This window comes from Mixophyes fleayi, chromosome 3 (assembly GCF_038048845.1).
Source record: "Mixophyes fleayi isolate aMixFle1 chromosome 3, aMixFle1.hap1, whole genome shotgun sequence".
Lineage (NCBI taxonomy): Eukaryota > Metazoa > Chordata > Amphibia > Anura > Limnodynastidae > Mixophyes > Mixophyes fleayi.
This window is the reverse complement of record NC_134404.1, coordinates 66355049-66371672: the sequence shown is the minus strand read 5'-3', so window position 1 is coordinate 66371672 and position 16624 is coordinate 66355049.

Sequence of the window (16624 nt, the reverse complement as noted above, 5' to 3'; positions counted from 1 at the left end):
CCCGCTGTCACCATCCTCTGCTCTCCTCTTCTGTCCCGCTGTCACCATCCTCTGTCCCCCTCCTCTGTCCCGCTGTCACCATCCTCTGTCCCCCTCCTCTGTCCCGCTGTCACCATCCTCTGTCCCGCTGTCACCATCCTCTGTCTCCCTCCTCTGTCCCGCTGTCACCATCCTCTGTCCCGCTGTCACCATCCTCTGTCTCCCTCCTCTGCCCGCTGTCACCATCCTCTGTCCCCCTCCTCTGCCACGATCCCTCTCACTCTGCCCCGCGCCAGGCGCCAGCCATAAAAAAAAAAATAACACAGAAACTTACCAATCCGTCGGGCGCCGGGACTCAGCAGCCTCCTCTCTCCTGCAGCTTGTTACTGACATCGATATTCAGTGACAGCTGCAGGAGAGAGGAGGCTGCTGGGTCCCGGCGCCCGACGGATTGGTAAGTTTCTGTGTTTTGTTTTGTTTTTTATGTCTGGCCAGCGGCACCCCAGTGACAGCGCCGCGGCACCCCTGGGAGCCGCGGCGCACAGTTTGGGAACCGCCGGTCTAAGGACTAGATTTGCGAAACCGTCAGAAAACCGCAATACAAACGGACAAAAAAAAAAGAAGTGGATGTGAGTGGCGAGATTGCTCACACTGCTGCTGTTTGAGCTATTTTGCCATTCAGAACATAAGAGGAAGCACTATTGACTTTTAAATTTTTGGGGCAATCATTATTTATTGATTAAGGGCAAAATGAAGTTAATATTAACTTATGAGGGAATTTTTATTGTATTTTAAGGGGACACTACTATAGCATTATATTATGGGAGAAATGTGAATATATAATAATATTAACGGATTGTTAATGGTGGATATAATTATTTGCAGGGTTCTCTTACCTCTCTGTCTATATGTATTACCCAGTATTGTCTTATTAATGTTTGCTCCCAATTGTAAAGCGCTACGGAATTTGCTGGCACTATATAAATAAATGATGATGATGATGATGATGATTTATGTTGCACAATTTGACATTACATAGTGCCTGAATAATATAATAATTATATAATTGTGTCCCCTTAATATAATGAAAATATTTTTTGTCCCCAATAAGTTAATTTTAAATTCTTTTTGCCCCTTAATCAATAAATAATGATTGCCCTAATAATTTAAATGTCAATGGTGCTTCCTCTTATGTTCTGAATGGCAAAATAGCTCAAACAGCAAGTTTAAACTATTAAGCCATTCAGAAGCAGGTATTGAAACCCAGTCCCATAGTGGGCTCTCTGGGGCTGGGTCATCTGCATTTTTTTTCTTTTAAAATAGGCTGCTGAGTCGAGTCTTGCCCCCACGGGCTAAAGTTGGCCAGCCTTCCCCTGCTTTGCAGTGACCTCAGCTGCTGTGAAACCTCTTAAAATGTAATCTATGCATGAATCTCTTTAGGGGTCTATTTATTAAGCAGTTGTCACAGTTTGTAGATCTAGGGGTGCCCGAAAGGTTTGCCCGATTTAGCACCACCCCCCATGATGTGCAGAGTCTAATGGAGAGGGAGGTTTTCACCAGGGACTACCGCAAGGGAGTATGGACTTGGTGGCTCCCTAACCACAGGTCACGGTCCTTTCAGAGGGTAACGGGCGCAACCAAAAGGAGAGCCTAGTACACGGAAAGGAGCAGGAGGTTTCAGGGGATAGGAAACCCTTGGGTTCCGGATGACACTGGGAGATGTACTGCAGTCGAAGCTGCCATAAAGCTCCTATGGGGCTGGGAAGCATCTATGAATCAGAAACACAGCGGAGTAAGATGTTCTGCAGCAGCAGCTACCGAAAAGGTCCTGTAGGGCTGGGAAGCACATATGAGTCAGGAACACAGCATAGTAAGATATTCTGCAGCAGCAGCTGCCGAAGAGGTCCTGTGGGGCTGATTGCTGTGCAAAGTGATAAGGCACTGGAGACTGAACAACAGGATACCACGAGAGAACAGGAGCCAGGACTTGAACACGTCTAACCAGGAGGAGAGACCTGAAGATCTGGCACCCTTCTATTGCAGGAGTTGCCATTTATAGTGGATCTGCAGCTGATTGGTGTCCGAAACATGAATGAATGAAAAATGCAGAATCCGCGGATGGGCAGAACCAGGCAAGATGGCGGCAGCACCTGATGACCGTGGCGTTCGACCAGAGGGGAGTGGTCGGGAAGAGAGAGGGAAGTGAGCGCCCGTCTGATCAGCGGGTCTGAATGGTGACAGCAGTGAACAGCCAAAATGCCGGTGTAAATGCCGGCAAAAGGCTCTTTTTTTTAAAAAAAAAAAAAAAAAACATTTTATAAGAGAGTTTGTCAAACTTTTAACAGTATACAGACTAGGGGGTAAATGTATGAATGTCCAATTTCTGCAACTCCCTGGAAATCGGCGACTTTGCAGGTAAAATTTAAAGCGGTGATGGCTTGCAAAGGCAAGTTTGCCTTTACAAGCCATCGCCCCTTTAAATTTTCACTGCAAAGTCGCCGATTTCTGGCGACTTGCAGAAATCGGACATTCATACATTTACCCCTAGGTTTCAAAGAAAAATTAGTCAATAAAAAATGATTGAGAACATCGTTATAAAAAACCGCAACAACAATGAAGGTAGAGGTAAAGAGAAATAAGGGGACAAGAAAGGGAGAAGGGGGAGTCTTAGCCAGGTAAGAGAGGAAGGGGAAAGGTGCTGGGGAAGGAGAAAAAAAAAGGATGTTCTCTTTTACCACTTTTTGGTGTTTGAGAAAGGGTTAAATCTGGAGACCTCTAGGGGGACAGCAGCATTAAGTAATTTATAAAGCCCTTTGTCCATTTGCTGCCAGTAAAGAGAGAAATGAGCTCCCTAAAAAGGATGGTCTACACCAGGGCTCCCAGTGCAGGCCCAGCATAGTAATTTGCAGTGAACTTCATTATGTACCAGGCTGGTGTCATAAATAAGCCCCTTAAGATGGTTACACACGCACCTATATTAGTGCCACTATTTAACAAAGTATAACAGCCAGAGAACATTAAGAAGTGCTGAGGTGAGTCTAGTGCTTCTTATTGGATTACACATCATGTTCCCATCCAGTATTTTGGGAGGGTAACCACTGATTCATCTCACTCCTACGCATATGAATTCCCGTTATGATAAAGACAGCAAAAAATCCTTATATCTACATGTTTACAAGCTTAATCTTATTAAAATTCTGTCATGCAAAACAATATGGGCTTATTTTCAGATAAACTGGATTCCACAATGCAGACCACAAGCTGGGGAGCTGAGTCTAGTAGAAAACATTCTAGGGATAGATCCTATTTATCCTTATAGTGTAGTGTGGATGATGTCCTGAACCAGGAGAGAATTTTTAATGCTTGCTTTTTTCTGTTTAGATATTTTAATTGTTGTAGAAACCAGGATATTCCTCACTGATAGGCACAGTGACACTATGCCAGCTGTTTTCCTATCACACATACCAATTAACAGAGTAACTGGACAAGGTCAAGCAAAATGTTTGTAGCTCTATTTCTGTTGCTTTACAGTATTATTAAACATCAGAAGGTACTTTGAGTCACAGTCTTTGTTCTAGCTGCCTTATAAGCCTGTACCAGGATCTAGGAGTCTTGAGATGTACTCAGAAGTGTGATTTGTTTCCCAGTGTCTGGCACACTAATATGAGGTTGTCACACAGACAAACATCTAGAACAGGAGGTACAGTGGATTCAGACTGCAAAGGAGTTGTGCTGGCAAGATTCAGTATGGCTGAAATGACACACTCTAAAGAAGACGGAGGTGTTAATGCTAGAAATGAATGAGGTGGTGTCTGCTAAGGGAATCAACAAGTAATCTTGCCAGCAGAAACATTATATGCGAGTCACAAGTCTCTCATCACCTCAATTTTCTGTTTTGTTTCCTAATTCTACAACTATTGTACTGTTGAACTACAATTCCCAGCTATCTTGACAAAGATTTTAATCTAAATGCGCTGGTGGTAGTGGGGGACCCAACACCTAGTACACGGAACTCTGTGAGACCCGCGAGCTGTCATTGTACCCTGCAGTGGAACGCTTTCCTTACATTCCTGCATTCTATCAAGCGGAAATAAGAGTATATCTACACAGGGGTCAGAGGGTACGTGTGAATTTGGATGTTTGGCTTGTTTTGATGTTTTTATCCAGCTGCTATCTGGTAACAAAGAATATGATTTTATTTTAGTGTTTCTAAAGTGTTCTCCTTATCCAGCAATGGGAATATTCAAATTTGGTTATCTTCAGAACTACAACATGAGAGATGGTAAACTGGAACTTTTCCTTATATCCTTTAATGTGATTGATTTATATGCATACTACCTCTTAAAAAGGGAGGAAAAAGGTCTTTTGACCAAATTTGTATTAAAAACAATCACGGCTGTGGATAAAGTTTTGGTTAACATCTCAGAATAAAGGAAAAAATCTAAAAATACATATGCTTCATATGATTCAAAAACTAAATAACAAAACAAGATTATTACTGTTATTTTTAGTTATTTTATTGGAAACAGTAATATGTGCAGTTTATACTATGATGTTTTTTATTTTTTTCACATGTCATGTCGGGGAGGAGAAAAGGACAATAATATCTATATAAAGAGAAGAGTCACATCACTTCAAAAGAACTTTGAACTTCATAATACCGGACATTGTTTTATTTTTCACATTGCTGTATTTGATGTTGTAATAATTAAAATTTGGAATTATTCACAGTTGATATACAAATAAGTGTAGTGTTCATAAGCATAATTTACACTATTTACACCATTTGTTATATTTCATACTCATGCAGCATAATCTGATCATATTTGATGCCTAGGGGCCTGATTCATTAAGGATCTTAAATGAAGAGGTATCTTATTTCAGTCTCCTGGACAAAACCATGTTACAATGCAAGGGGTGCAAACTAATTTTCTGTTTTGCACATAAGATAAATACTGACTGTTTTTTCATGTAGCACACAAATACCAACTTTAAATTTCAGTGTACAAATAAGCTATCAGTATTTTCTTTGCGTGCAAAAAAATAAGTTAATTTGTACCCCTTGCATTGTAACATGGTTTGTCCAGGTGCAAATTTGCTTCTTTTCTTTGCTTTGCTCTTAACTCATAATCAGGTCCAATGTGAGCTGTGTTTAAAGCTTTCAAGGTAGTGATTTCAAACCACCGATGTTGGGGAGATGGAGCAGAGGTTTGTACCTGGCCACCTGAGGATGGGAAATCTGCAGGAGGGTTGCATATTAGATACACTCTTGCACAATGTATCTAACCAACAATTATAGGGTCTGTTTTCCACACTACAAAAAAAAAGTTCACAAGGGTGGACTTTTCTAGGCAAAAAAAGTATGGCATCGTGGCTTAAATTAAATAGGAAATATTTATAAGATAATACATATGTATTTTTCCGTATTGTACCCTCATCCTGAGGTACAGTTGTTAATTACCTATTTTGTTTGCAAAGCCTGATAAGCCAAAATTTCCCCAGATTAATTAGTATAATTAGTTTAAACTGTGCTAACAATGAATGCAACACGTTGCAAAGTTGGAATACCTTACAGACAAAAAATATATGTGGGGTACAAACAATAAATGCAGGGAAGGGACGTCTTACAATAAAGCAAGCTTGCAGTTATATATACTGAATATATAACTGAATATATGACTCTGGACCTTTGTGTTTATCGAAACCATTCAGCACAATAGAAAATGTTAACAATCTATAATAATAATATTTACAGAGAACATAAGTATCAATCCTGTGGGTATATTTACTAAACGGCGGGTTTGAAAATGTGGAGATGTTGCCTATAACAAACAGATTCTAGCTGTCATTTTGTAGAATGCACTAAATAAATAACAGCTACAATCTGATTGGTTGCTATAGGCAACATCTCCTATTTGTCAAACCCACAGTTTAGTAAATATAACCCCTGGGACAGTGTGTGGAAAACAAAAACTTGCCTTGGGGGTAACAAGGTTTGGGGGATGCAGGTAATCAGGAGGAACGTGCTTGCCCCATCAGGTCTGCCCATGACTGCCGTCAGCCGAGGAGATCATTGCTTTGCTCTGACGGCATATTCCACTCTGGTCAAAGTTTTAGGTTTGGCCACAAGAAGAAGTGGATGATTGCAGGCTGATTAGCATTGCATCATAACAATGAGCCAAAATGATGTAAGACTACTAGAGACTTGCATATGCTGAGCAGTAAGAGTCGGCCTACGCTTTCATTTTTACCTCAGCGGGGAAAATGACTGACACAGTTTCAGATGATGAGACAGATTTGTGTCTATTTCACAAAGCTTTCTATTTCCTCTCTATCACCTTCATAAGTTTCACAGTGTTTAAAACAGGTCCATAAAAACCAGGTGTACTGGAGACTACACTGCATTCAGCTGTAATTTACACAAGGTAATGTAGATCCTTTAGGCAGCTGGCATTATCTTATAGACAAGTGGGACTACGACATATATTGGTTCTAATGATAGTGGGGATTTTGTTTTTATTCTGTCAGATAATCCCAGCTTTATAGAATGGTAAACTGATTAAGTGCCGTCATCATAAACCTGCCGTCACAGGAGTGTGTAGAGAATGAGATGAGAATTGTCTCTGGCCTTTCTAACACTGGTATATTTATCAGAAATCAGAAGCTTCTGATGTGTTATAGCTGAGAAGCTATCATCTCTTGTGCATGAGGATGAGTTAGTGTTATCATCTCAAGCTGAACTGACCAATGTAGACTGTTGTGGGCTCCAGATGTTGAGCCTCGTTGATCTCTAATTTGGGAAATGATGCTATAACAGCTGTACCCATCAACCAAACACTTAAAACAGTTCAGTTTCACATCACAGATGCGGTGCTTATTCCAGGATTAAGCTTCTAATGGGTCAGGAGCTGAAAATTAATGTAGGCATATCCATTGCTGTATATACACTATATGGACAAAGTATTTGGCCACACCTGTTAATTATTGAATTGAGGTGTTTCAATCAGACCTGTTGCCAGAGATGTATAAAATCAAGCACCTAACCATGCAGTCTCCATTTGCAAACATTTGTGATACAAAATGGGTTGTTCTGAAGAGCCCAATGACTGCAAGCCTGGTATGTGATAGGAAGCCACCTTTGCAATAAGACGGTTCATGAAATTTCATCACTACTAGATATTCCACGGTCAACTGTAAGTGATATTAGTAGAAATTGGAAGCGTTTAGGAACAACAGCAACACAGCCATGAAGCGGAAGACCATGTAAAATCACAGAGCGGGGTCAACGACTGCTAGGGCGCATGGTGCGTAAAAGTCACCATCGCTCTGCTTATTCTATAGCTGAAGAGTTCCAAACATCCACTGGCATTAATGTAAGCACAAAAACTGTGCGTCGGGAGCTTAATGGAATGGGTTTTCGTGACTGAGCAGCTGCATGCAAGCCTCATATCACAAAGACCAATGACAAACGTCGGATGGAGTGATGTAAAGCCCACAGACACTGGACCGTGGAGCAGTGGATATGTGTTCTGCGGAGTGACGAATCATTCTTCTCTGTTTGACAGTCAGATAAAAGAGTCTGGGTTTGGCAGATGCCGGGAAAACGTTACCTGCCTTACTGCATTATGCCAACTGTGAAGTTTGGTGGAAAACTCCAGTCTTATCTCCAGTGAAGGGCAATCTTAATGCTTCAGCATACCAAGTCATTTTGGACACTGCTATGCTTCCAACTTTGGCAACATTTTGGCAAAGGCCCTTTTCTATTCCACCATGACTGAGCCCCAGTGCACAAAGCAAGGACTACAAAGACGTGGTTTGATGAGTTCGGTGTATAAGAACTTGACTGGCCTACACAGAGCCCTGACCTCAACCCCATCGAACACCTTTGGGATGAACTGGAACGGAGATTGCGAGCCAGGCCTTCTCGTCCAACATCAGTGCCTGACCTCATAAATGCTCTACAAAATGAATGGGCAAAAATCCCCACAGAAAAACTCCAACATCTTGTGGAAAGCCTTCCAAGAAGATTGGAAGCTGTTATTGCTGCAAAAGGGGGACCAACTCCATATTGAAGTATATGTATTTGAATACAATGTCATTACAGTCCTTGTTGATGTAATGGTCAAGCGTCCGAATACTTTTGTCCATATAGTATGTATATATATGTGTAGTTTGGGGTCGTCTGGGTGCTCCAGTTCTCTTTCACTCTCCAGAAAAATACCAGTAGATTAATTGGCTGCTATTAATTTGACTTTAGTCTCTCTCAGTAAGTGTGTTAGGGAATTTAGATTGTAAGCTCCAATGGGGCAGGGACTGATGTGAGTTCTTAGTAAAGCATTGCAGAATTAGTGGCGCTATATAAATAGTTGCTGCTGAAATACATATATATATATATATATATATATATATATATATATATATGTAGTATTGTGCTCTACCACTAATATTAAATGAGTATAAAGAACTAAAATCTGGGCTGCAAGAGGGGTGTGATCGCATTGTAGAAAAGAGAGACCTCTGCACTCACCAAAGACACTATTATTGTTATACAAGCTGTACTTTGTATTAAAGCTGTATTCTGTATTAAAAATAGGGAATGTTAGTTCCACATATTGCAGTGCATGTTAGGCTGACCAATACACAGTCCTAGGGCTCCTCTGTTCCTCTTACAGCAATGGGTGAAAACTGCTGGGTGGTGGGGGACACTTTAAAAGGACAAGCCTGTTAAAACCAGAAGCGCTATCTCACTTAGCATGAATATCTTCTGAACATCTGAATGTTTTGCTGATAGTAATATGGCGTTACTGGTCTTTTACAATAGTTTTCAGCTGAAGCCTCTCCGGCTTTGCTGGATACCTGAAGCCTCTCCGGCTTTGCTGGATACCTCACGGATGAAAGTTGTTATGCGCACAGAACTGCTTTCAATTGCCTGCAGTGTTAGGCTGCCGGTGAAGAGGAAAAAGGTTAAATCATATTCTAGCTGTCATTTTATAGAATGTACTAAATAAAAGATAACTAGAATCTGATTGGTTGTTATAGGCAACATCTCCACTTTTCAAACCCGCAGCTTGATAAATGTACCCCCTTGTGTCTTCACAAGGTAATTGCAGTAGTACTTCATCATGTATCTGTGCGATTTGATAGTTACCGCACTGTGTTAATAAATAGAGCCCTTAGAGCTGCAGAGTGGGGGAGGGTTATCCTAGCTCAGAGTTTGCTCCTAACTCGAAATGAGACCCTAAATGTCTAAATTTAGGGTCCCAATAATGCCATATCATGTTAAAAAAAATCCCAAGCCAACAACAACAGGTCCTAAGGATAGAAGTGGTCATAATAAACAAGCTGGATTCTCTTTTACCCGGTTCTTACCAGTGGTTGTTTTTTTGCAGAAAAACAATAATTCATGTTAAACTTCTAGCTCAGAGAAATCTGTGGCCTTCTCCCACTTTTCCCTCCCAAGAAACGGGCTAAAGAAAGGGTCTATCCTCTTACGCCTCCTGAAAGCTTACACGCCATTCCTCATGTTGTAATTGCAAGTGAAATGTTTAACTCCAGTTGGAGAGTCTTTGCCATCACCAAGACAGTCACAGGCACTTGGTCTTAAAGCGAGCTGACATCTCTACAATTTATTGAAGCTTTTCAAAGCAGCTCAAGCGTTTCTACAACCAATACTCAATTTCCAGAGTTTTTCAAGGCGGACAATAGCATGAGAGAAACCAGAGCCAAAGTCATTTTGTTAAACTGCTCTCCAATTATGGACTGAGACTCTCAATAATATGTGTCTGTCTGTGGAATACCTGCTGATGTGCGAAGCTCTCTCTTCCTTCTGTAGTATCACTTTGGACTCGGATGCTTTAAACTCTGCGTCAGAACCTGCCAATCTGTATCCAGAATACAGACTCAAGGGGGTAAATGTATCAAGCTGTGATTTTGGAAATCCAGCGATTTTCATGGGAGAGTTAAAACTTGCTGATGTATGAACCTGAGATTTCATGTAAAATTAACAGATATGTGTTTCAGTCAAAATCGCTATTTCAAAAATCGATAGAGATCAAAGTCCAGACTGTTTGCCACTCTAGCTATACAAGTCTCAAATGTACGAAGCTGCGATTAAGCAAACTCTCCCGAGTTTGCTTTAAAAAATCGCTAAATACAACACGCTGCTTCCTAGCTGCGAGATTAGTAAACACATCACTGTTACACTGCCTGTCTATAGAGCCGGAGGTCCGGCGGTTGTCAACATTTCAAAAATAGATAAATGTTCACAAAAAAAAAAGTGGGGGGTCCCCCAGTCTGAGCACAATTAACCCTAGTGCTGCCAAACTACTGCTGGTTACGTGAAAATCTGGAAGAAATTTGCGTGTGCCCCCCCCTGGTTTTCACATAACCAGCACTAGGCAAACCAGCCGTGGTGGTTGACTCTATAGCAGGGGAACACGTTGCAGGGGTCCCCCTTCCATAATGACATACCAACCCCAGGCTGTTCAGCACTGGGCTGGATTCCCTAGGGAGTGGGGTCCGCAAAAAAAAAGTGCAGGCCCCCCCCTCTAGGAATAGCCAGCCCAGTGGTGAAAGCACTAGGGCTCTTCCAATACCCCTGGGCGGTGAGTGTAGGGTAATATCGGCGTTTATAATGTAAAACAAAACAAACAGACGCTATTTTGTTTTGTGGAACTACAAGTCCCAGCCATGCCAGGGTGCCATAAACAATGTAGGCATGCTGATGCTTCTGTAACTACAAGCACCAGCATACCCATTGCAGCCAGGTCATGCTGGCACTTAGAGAACCACAAGTGCCAACATGGCCTGACACCCATGGCTGGCTGAGACGACCTGTAGTTCCATTAAACAAAATGTTAAAAAAACCACAACACCCTTTTAATAAACATAAAGATAAACCAATAAAAACATAACACAGCCACTTTTTTACCACATAAATGTAATAAAAATAATAAAACCCAAAAAACTCACTAATCTGAATTATTCTTCTTCTTCTGTCAGCAGCTTTTAATCCAAATGTGTTTAAAACCCATATCCATATTTACAGATCCAAATGTCTGGTTATGCTGGTAGTGCTGGTTATGTGAAAATCAGGGGGACCCCAGGGAATTTTTTTCCCATTTTTCATGTAACCAGCAGTAGTCTGGCAGCACTAGGGTTAATAGTGCTCGGACGGGGGGGACCCCCGCACTTATTTATTTTTTTGACTATTTATCTATTTTTAAACTTTTGACAGCCACCAGACCTCTGGCTGTATAAGCAGGGCAGTGTAACAGTGATGTGTTTACTAATCACGCAGCTAGGAAATAGGAGAGTTTGCTAAACACGGGAGTGTTTGAAATCCCAGCAAATCGCTAGAGATGACCAGCGATTTTGAAGATCAGAGAATAAATCGCAGCTTAATACATCTGCAGACTTGGGGACTAAAATCGCAGGTTATCACCCGGGATTTACCGCGATTTTTAAACGATGAACAAATTGGACCTTGATACATTTACCCCAAGAAGTGTGTGAAGTGGATGCTTTCTCATGCCCATGGACTATGCTTCATTCTTCAGCAGTACTACACAAATTCCTTCTCAAGATCAAACAGGACCATGATATATATACATTCAAGTGCACAGAAGAAAGTGTATTCTATTCTCCAGACTTTAATAGCAGGCCAGAAAGTGTCCTGGGATTCACTTGGTATTGGTTCCCAAGCTTGAAGGATCTGTTAATGATCCGCCTACAAGCACTTAGCTTAGCAGTATTCTTCAAATGTTTGGGCAGCACGGTGGCTAAGTGGTTAGCACTTCTGCCTCACATTGCTGGGGTCATGAGTTCAATTCCCAACCATGGCCTTATCTGTGTGGCGTTTGTATGTTCTCCCTGTATTTGCATGGGTTTCCTCCACACTCCAAAAACATACTAGTAGGTTAATTGGCTGCTATCAAAATTGACCCTAATCTGTGTGTGTATGTTAAGGAATTTAGACTGTAAGCTCCAATGGGGCAGGGACTGATATGAATGAGTTCTCTGTACAGTGCTGCAGAATCAGTGGCACTATATAAGTAAATGATGATGAAATGTGGCAATTATAACCGTATTAGTTCCACCTTGAGAATCATATTAGATTTCAGGAAGTGGTGGAGGAGTTTTTAAAATGGCCCTAATAAATCTGTTTTTAGGATAGTTTTCAGGAAATCCTCTGTAGCCAGTACTGACAATTTAGAGCACACATTTAATTTGGCACTTCAAGCTTCCACATCATTTTTTTAAATTCCTATTACTAATCCCTGGATGTCACTATATCTTTATGAACTGTGTATTGCCTAAATCATTATTTGCATATAGTTGCCTTACTGAGGGCAACATTTCCCAACCTTTTATTACTTCGCAACTACCACACAAACCAGCAAAGCTAACACAAGGAGAGGCACAATCTTGTCAGCCATGCATTTAGCATGTATACATGAAAACCAAAGAAAATAGAGCATTCTTTGCAGACAGCAGCCTCTACAAGGGTGGCAGAGAGAGGCATTTCATTACTCCTAATTATGATGGCAGCAAGATGTATTTTTAAATATATTCCAGGTACTTTTGCCTTTCTTCACAAAGTGGACATGTGGTCTTAAAAAGAGCAACGGTCAGGTGTGTAATATATCTTTACACACTATCTTTACCTAGTTTAGAACAAACATGAGTTCGCAGGAATCTGGGACCTGCAAACGTAATTAGTTAAAGGGATAGGTTGGCCACCTAGCAATAACGTCCTGCCTCTCACCCTTGTAATCGGTGATCCTGCCTGTTGTTTGAGTTTATTATATTTGAATACATATTTATAAAAGCTTTTCTTTAAAGTATAGATTGGTGCAGGCTTAAACTGCTTTCTTTTTTTTTTTACTGTTTTATGGTACAACTATGTACCCAGGAGGGAGATAACCAATCAGATCAAGTTAAAGGAGATGCAGGGCATAGTTACATGCTTGTTTAAGCTAGTGTTTTAAGAGTGATACATATCTTTCTTCTGTTGCTTTTAATTGTAGCTGGATCCGTTTTATTATCTTCCATAGCAGTCCAGAGACTGTGATTTTTCTTCAAATACATTGTTGTTGTGTTTTTGCTTCCTTTGTTGCTCAATGATTTTTTTTTTAAAATATTACTTATTATTTGGGAGCGTTTTATTGATTCCATGCTTTGTTCCATCAGATACTAAATCCATGCCTGCTTTAACATACTGCCTGGTATGAAACCAGACTTCTAGTTAATGATCCCACATTAGCTTTTCGTGGAGAATAACTCCAATAAATATTTTCCACCTATTTGATGAATAAAACATATTCAGTGATACTTGCTTTTGCTGGATTTTGGGTGACATAGATAGTGATCACTCAGTGTAATGACTATATAGCAGCTCATGGCTCCTATTTGCCCTGGGACCTTCTCCATATTTATAGAATATCATATTTAATTTGTTATAGATTTGCCTTCTCCTCTATTAATGTACAGCATTTTGATTTGTTGTTTGAGACATATATGATTATCACTGATATTCCTTGTTAATTTGATTAATTATAATATTTATGCAATGTTGACTGACATATATTGATTGTATTTTCTATATTTGCTTCAATAAAGTTTATAATAAAAACATATTCTAAGTAGTTGTTCAAACTGTTACTATTGTCAAAAATCCTTTCTGCATTACATGTTTCTGTTTTTCTCAGCTAATCACTCTTTTACTCACAGAACATTTTATTCACTAGCGTTTAAGGGTTCTCATCAGTCAGGCTTCCAGTAAAAATCACATTTGTGGAGTCTTACTACTGAACATGTGCACGACTTCAGTAGCCTTGTGTGATTTGGGTTAATTATAATGGTCCAATGCTAATCACTCCACTGAGAACTGCCTGTAATCCCTGCTAGACTCTGGAATAATGGAGAGAATGCTGCATCTCCCACTAGCTGTTCCTCGGTGGCAATCATATCTCTCAAATTAAGTTTGCAGGTTCGCAAGTTCATTTTTCCTAGCTTGTTCTTATCAGAACAGACAGAAGGCCAGAATAAACCCCACACTATATTACATCATTATATTATTATGTGATTATGCCATGTGGATGAGAGTTGGATAGGCACAATTTTGCATATTTGCCTTGAGTGCCATAATGCTGTGCCAAGGTACAAAAGCCTTACTTCTTAGCTTTTCCCATCCTTAGATAATACCAAGCATTTCCTTGCTGTGAACAATGAATATCATCATCACCATTTATTTATATAGCGCCACTAATTCCGCAGCGCTGTACAGAGAACTCACTCACATCAGTCCTTGCCCCATTGGGGCTTACAGTCTAAATTCCGACACACACACACACACAGACACACTTTGTTAGCAGTCAATTAACCTACCAGTAGTACCATGCAGTGAGTTGGCTTTGCCAGTTCCTCTCCCTTCACGATTCCAATGGGCAGATTTCACAGCATAGAGGCAATATATTCCTTTTCAGAGGTCACTCAAGACTTGTGCTCTATAGACTGGAGGTCATTGTGTGATTGCAAATTGTGAACGAAGGCTAGCTACTAATCTAACAGAAGAAGGTCTTCATGAGCACACGTAACAACAAGTACTGCTAGCTTATTTTTGCTATAACACTTCACAACTGTGTGTCACTATCAATGAAGTCAATGACTATCTATAATAGGGAACATATACAATAACAGGGTAACTAATACAGCAGATTCTGATAGCACCACAGAAGCATATTATCAAAATTAATGGCACTGGTTTTACCAATTCAACTCAATGTTTTGATGAGCACAAAAAAATGATCTTTTCTTTCTAACATTCAATGACAAATCCAAGAGACTCTTATGAGTGGCATTCAATCACTGTGACCAAGAAATTATTTTCTGAGGAAGCTCTGATTGTCCTGTATATTAAGAAGAAAGTGTATATAATCTCAAAAGACATAAACTGTATATAATGAAAACACTACCAAAAGTTAGGTTACACCAGAACGATGTGAGTTGCCCTGGCTTTCTGATTAGGCTGGGTACACACTATAGTGTTTTCAGCCAAGTATTAGGTCAATCAAACAATAAATGACCGTTCGGCCCGATATTGCATTAGTGTGTACGCTCCAGTGATTAATGAGGATCGTTCCAAAGCATATTGTATTATTGCATTTGATTGTTCGGCAGAACTAGAACTATAAATCTTGTTCAGCTATGGAACGATGTCCTTCCAATCCTGCAGTGTGTATGCACTCACAATCAGGATCTCCATGGACTTTTCAGCCAGTGGTTATGACATATGAAGAGCACAGATATGGGGGTAAATCTTTTACAACATGTATAGTGTGTACGCATGAATCGGCATGCAGATCGGGACTTTTATTATTTTTGTATTCAGTCATTGATACAATCGTTGTAGATAACACATGGGTCGGAATATTCTGTGGTGTGTACCCACCATAAGCCTTCCTTTTCATTTAGAAAAATAAATAGGAGCATTAATATAGAATCCCCCAAGGCAATGTTTACAATTTAATAAAGTTGGTTAATTAACTATTTAGAGCAGTGTTTCCCAACTCCAGTCCTCAGGGACCCCTAACAGCGCAGGTTTCCCAGGTCACAAGTGAAATAATTATACCCCCTGTGGATCTTTCAAAATATGTCAGTCAGTAATGAATACACCTGTGCTCCAGCAAGGAGATATGGAAAACATACACTGTTAGGGAGCCCTGAGGACTGGAGTTGGGAACCAGTGATTTAGAGGAAGGCCTTTTCATCAGATGAGATTATCAAAAAAATAGTCACTGATAACCCTGGGCCGAGCGGCAGGATCATCCCTCTGTGCCTACTGTAAGTACGCAGGTATGTGGGTAAAGAAGACAACTGCAATCTACCTCTCTGAACTCTGTATAGACTCTAATAAACATAAGCACTTACCGCTTGCTTCCATCACGTTGGGTGTAAATTACACTGGATGCCTTTGTCTCTATATACCTGGCGTAATAAAACACATTTAATTTGTATACATTTGGGTAGGTGCATGTAGTAAACACAGTAATTTCACCCACGAATACACTCACCGCCATTTATCACAAATGTTCAAAGATTTGTTATAAAAAAAAATGCAGTTTTTGTAGTAAGTTCACGGACACACTCGTGTCTCAGCAGCTATCTGGATTGATAACAATGATCATACAAGACCACTTACTGTGTTCACTTTCCTTCATATGAACCTGCACACCAGATCCAAAAGCGGAGCAGTAGGAGATGAATGAGGGGTGAGCACTTCCAGCAGGATGGTTGCCAGTCGTCAGTAAATTTACTGAGAGTAAAACGAGACTCTCCTGATACTACATTACAAATAGCACTGGCCACATTCTGAATAGTTATGTATCTCCAGTCTACCACCCTGTAGCCCCCTGTGAGCTGCACCTCTTGTTGTTTGGTTTGATCATTAGAGAGATAACATGGAGAAATGATTGACAGTCAGGGGGCTGGTAGATATTACTATAGACTGTGCTTTGACATACAAACGATCCTAATAGTAATAAAAGAGATAATTATATCACAGTGAACACAATATAAGTGCCACAGAAACTAAGCCTCACACATGGAGCTATTAGTGATCTAACCACAACATAAGACACATCTG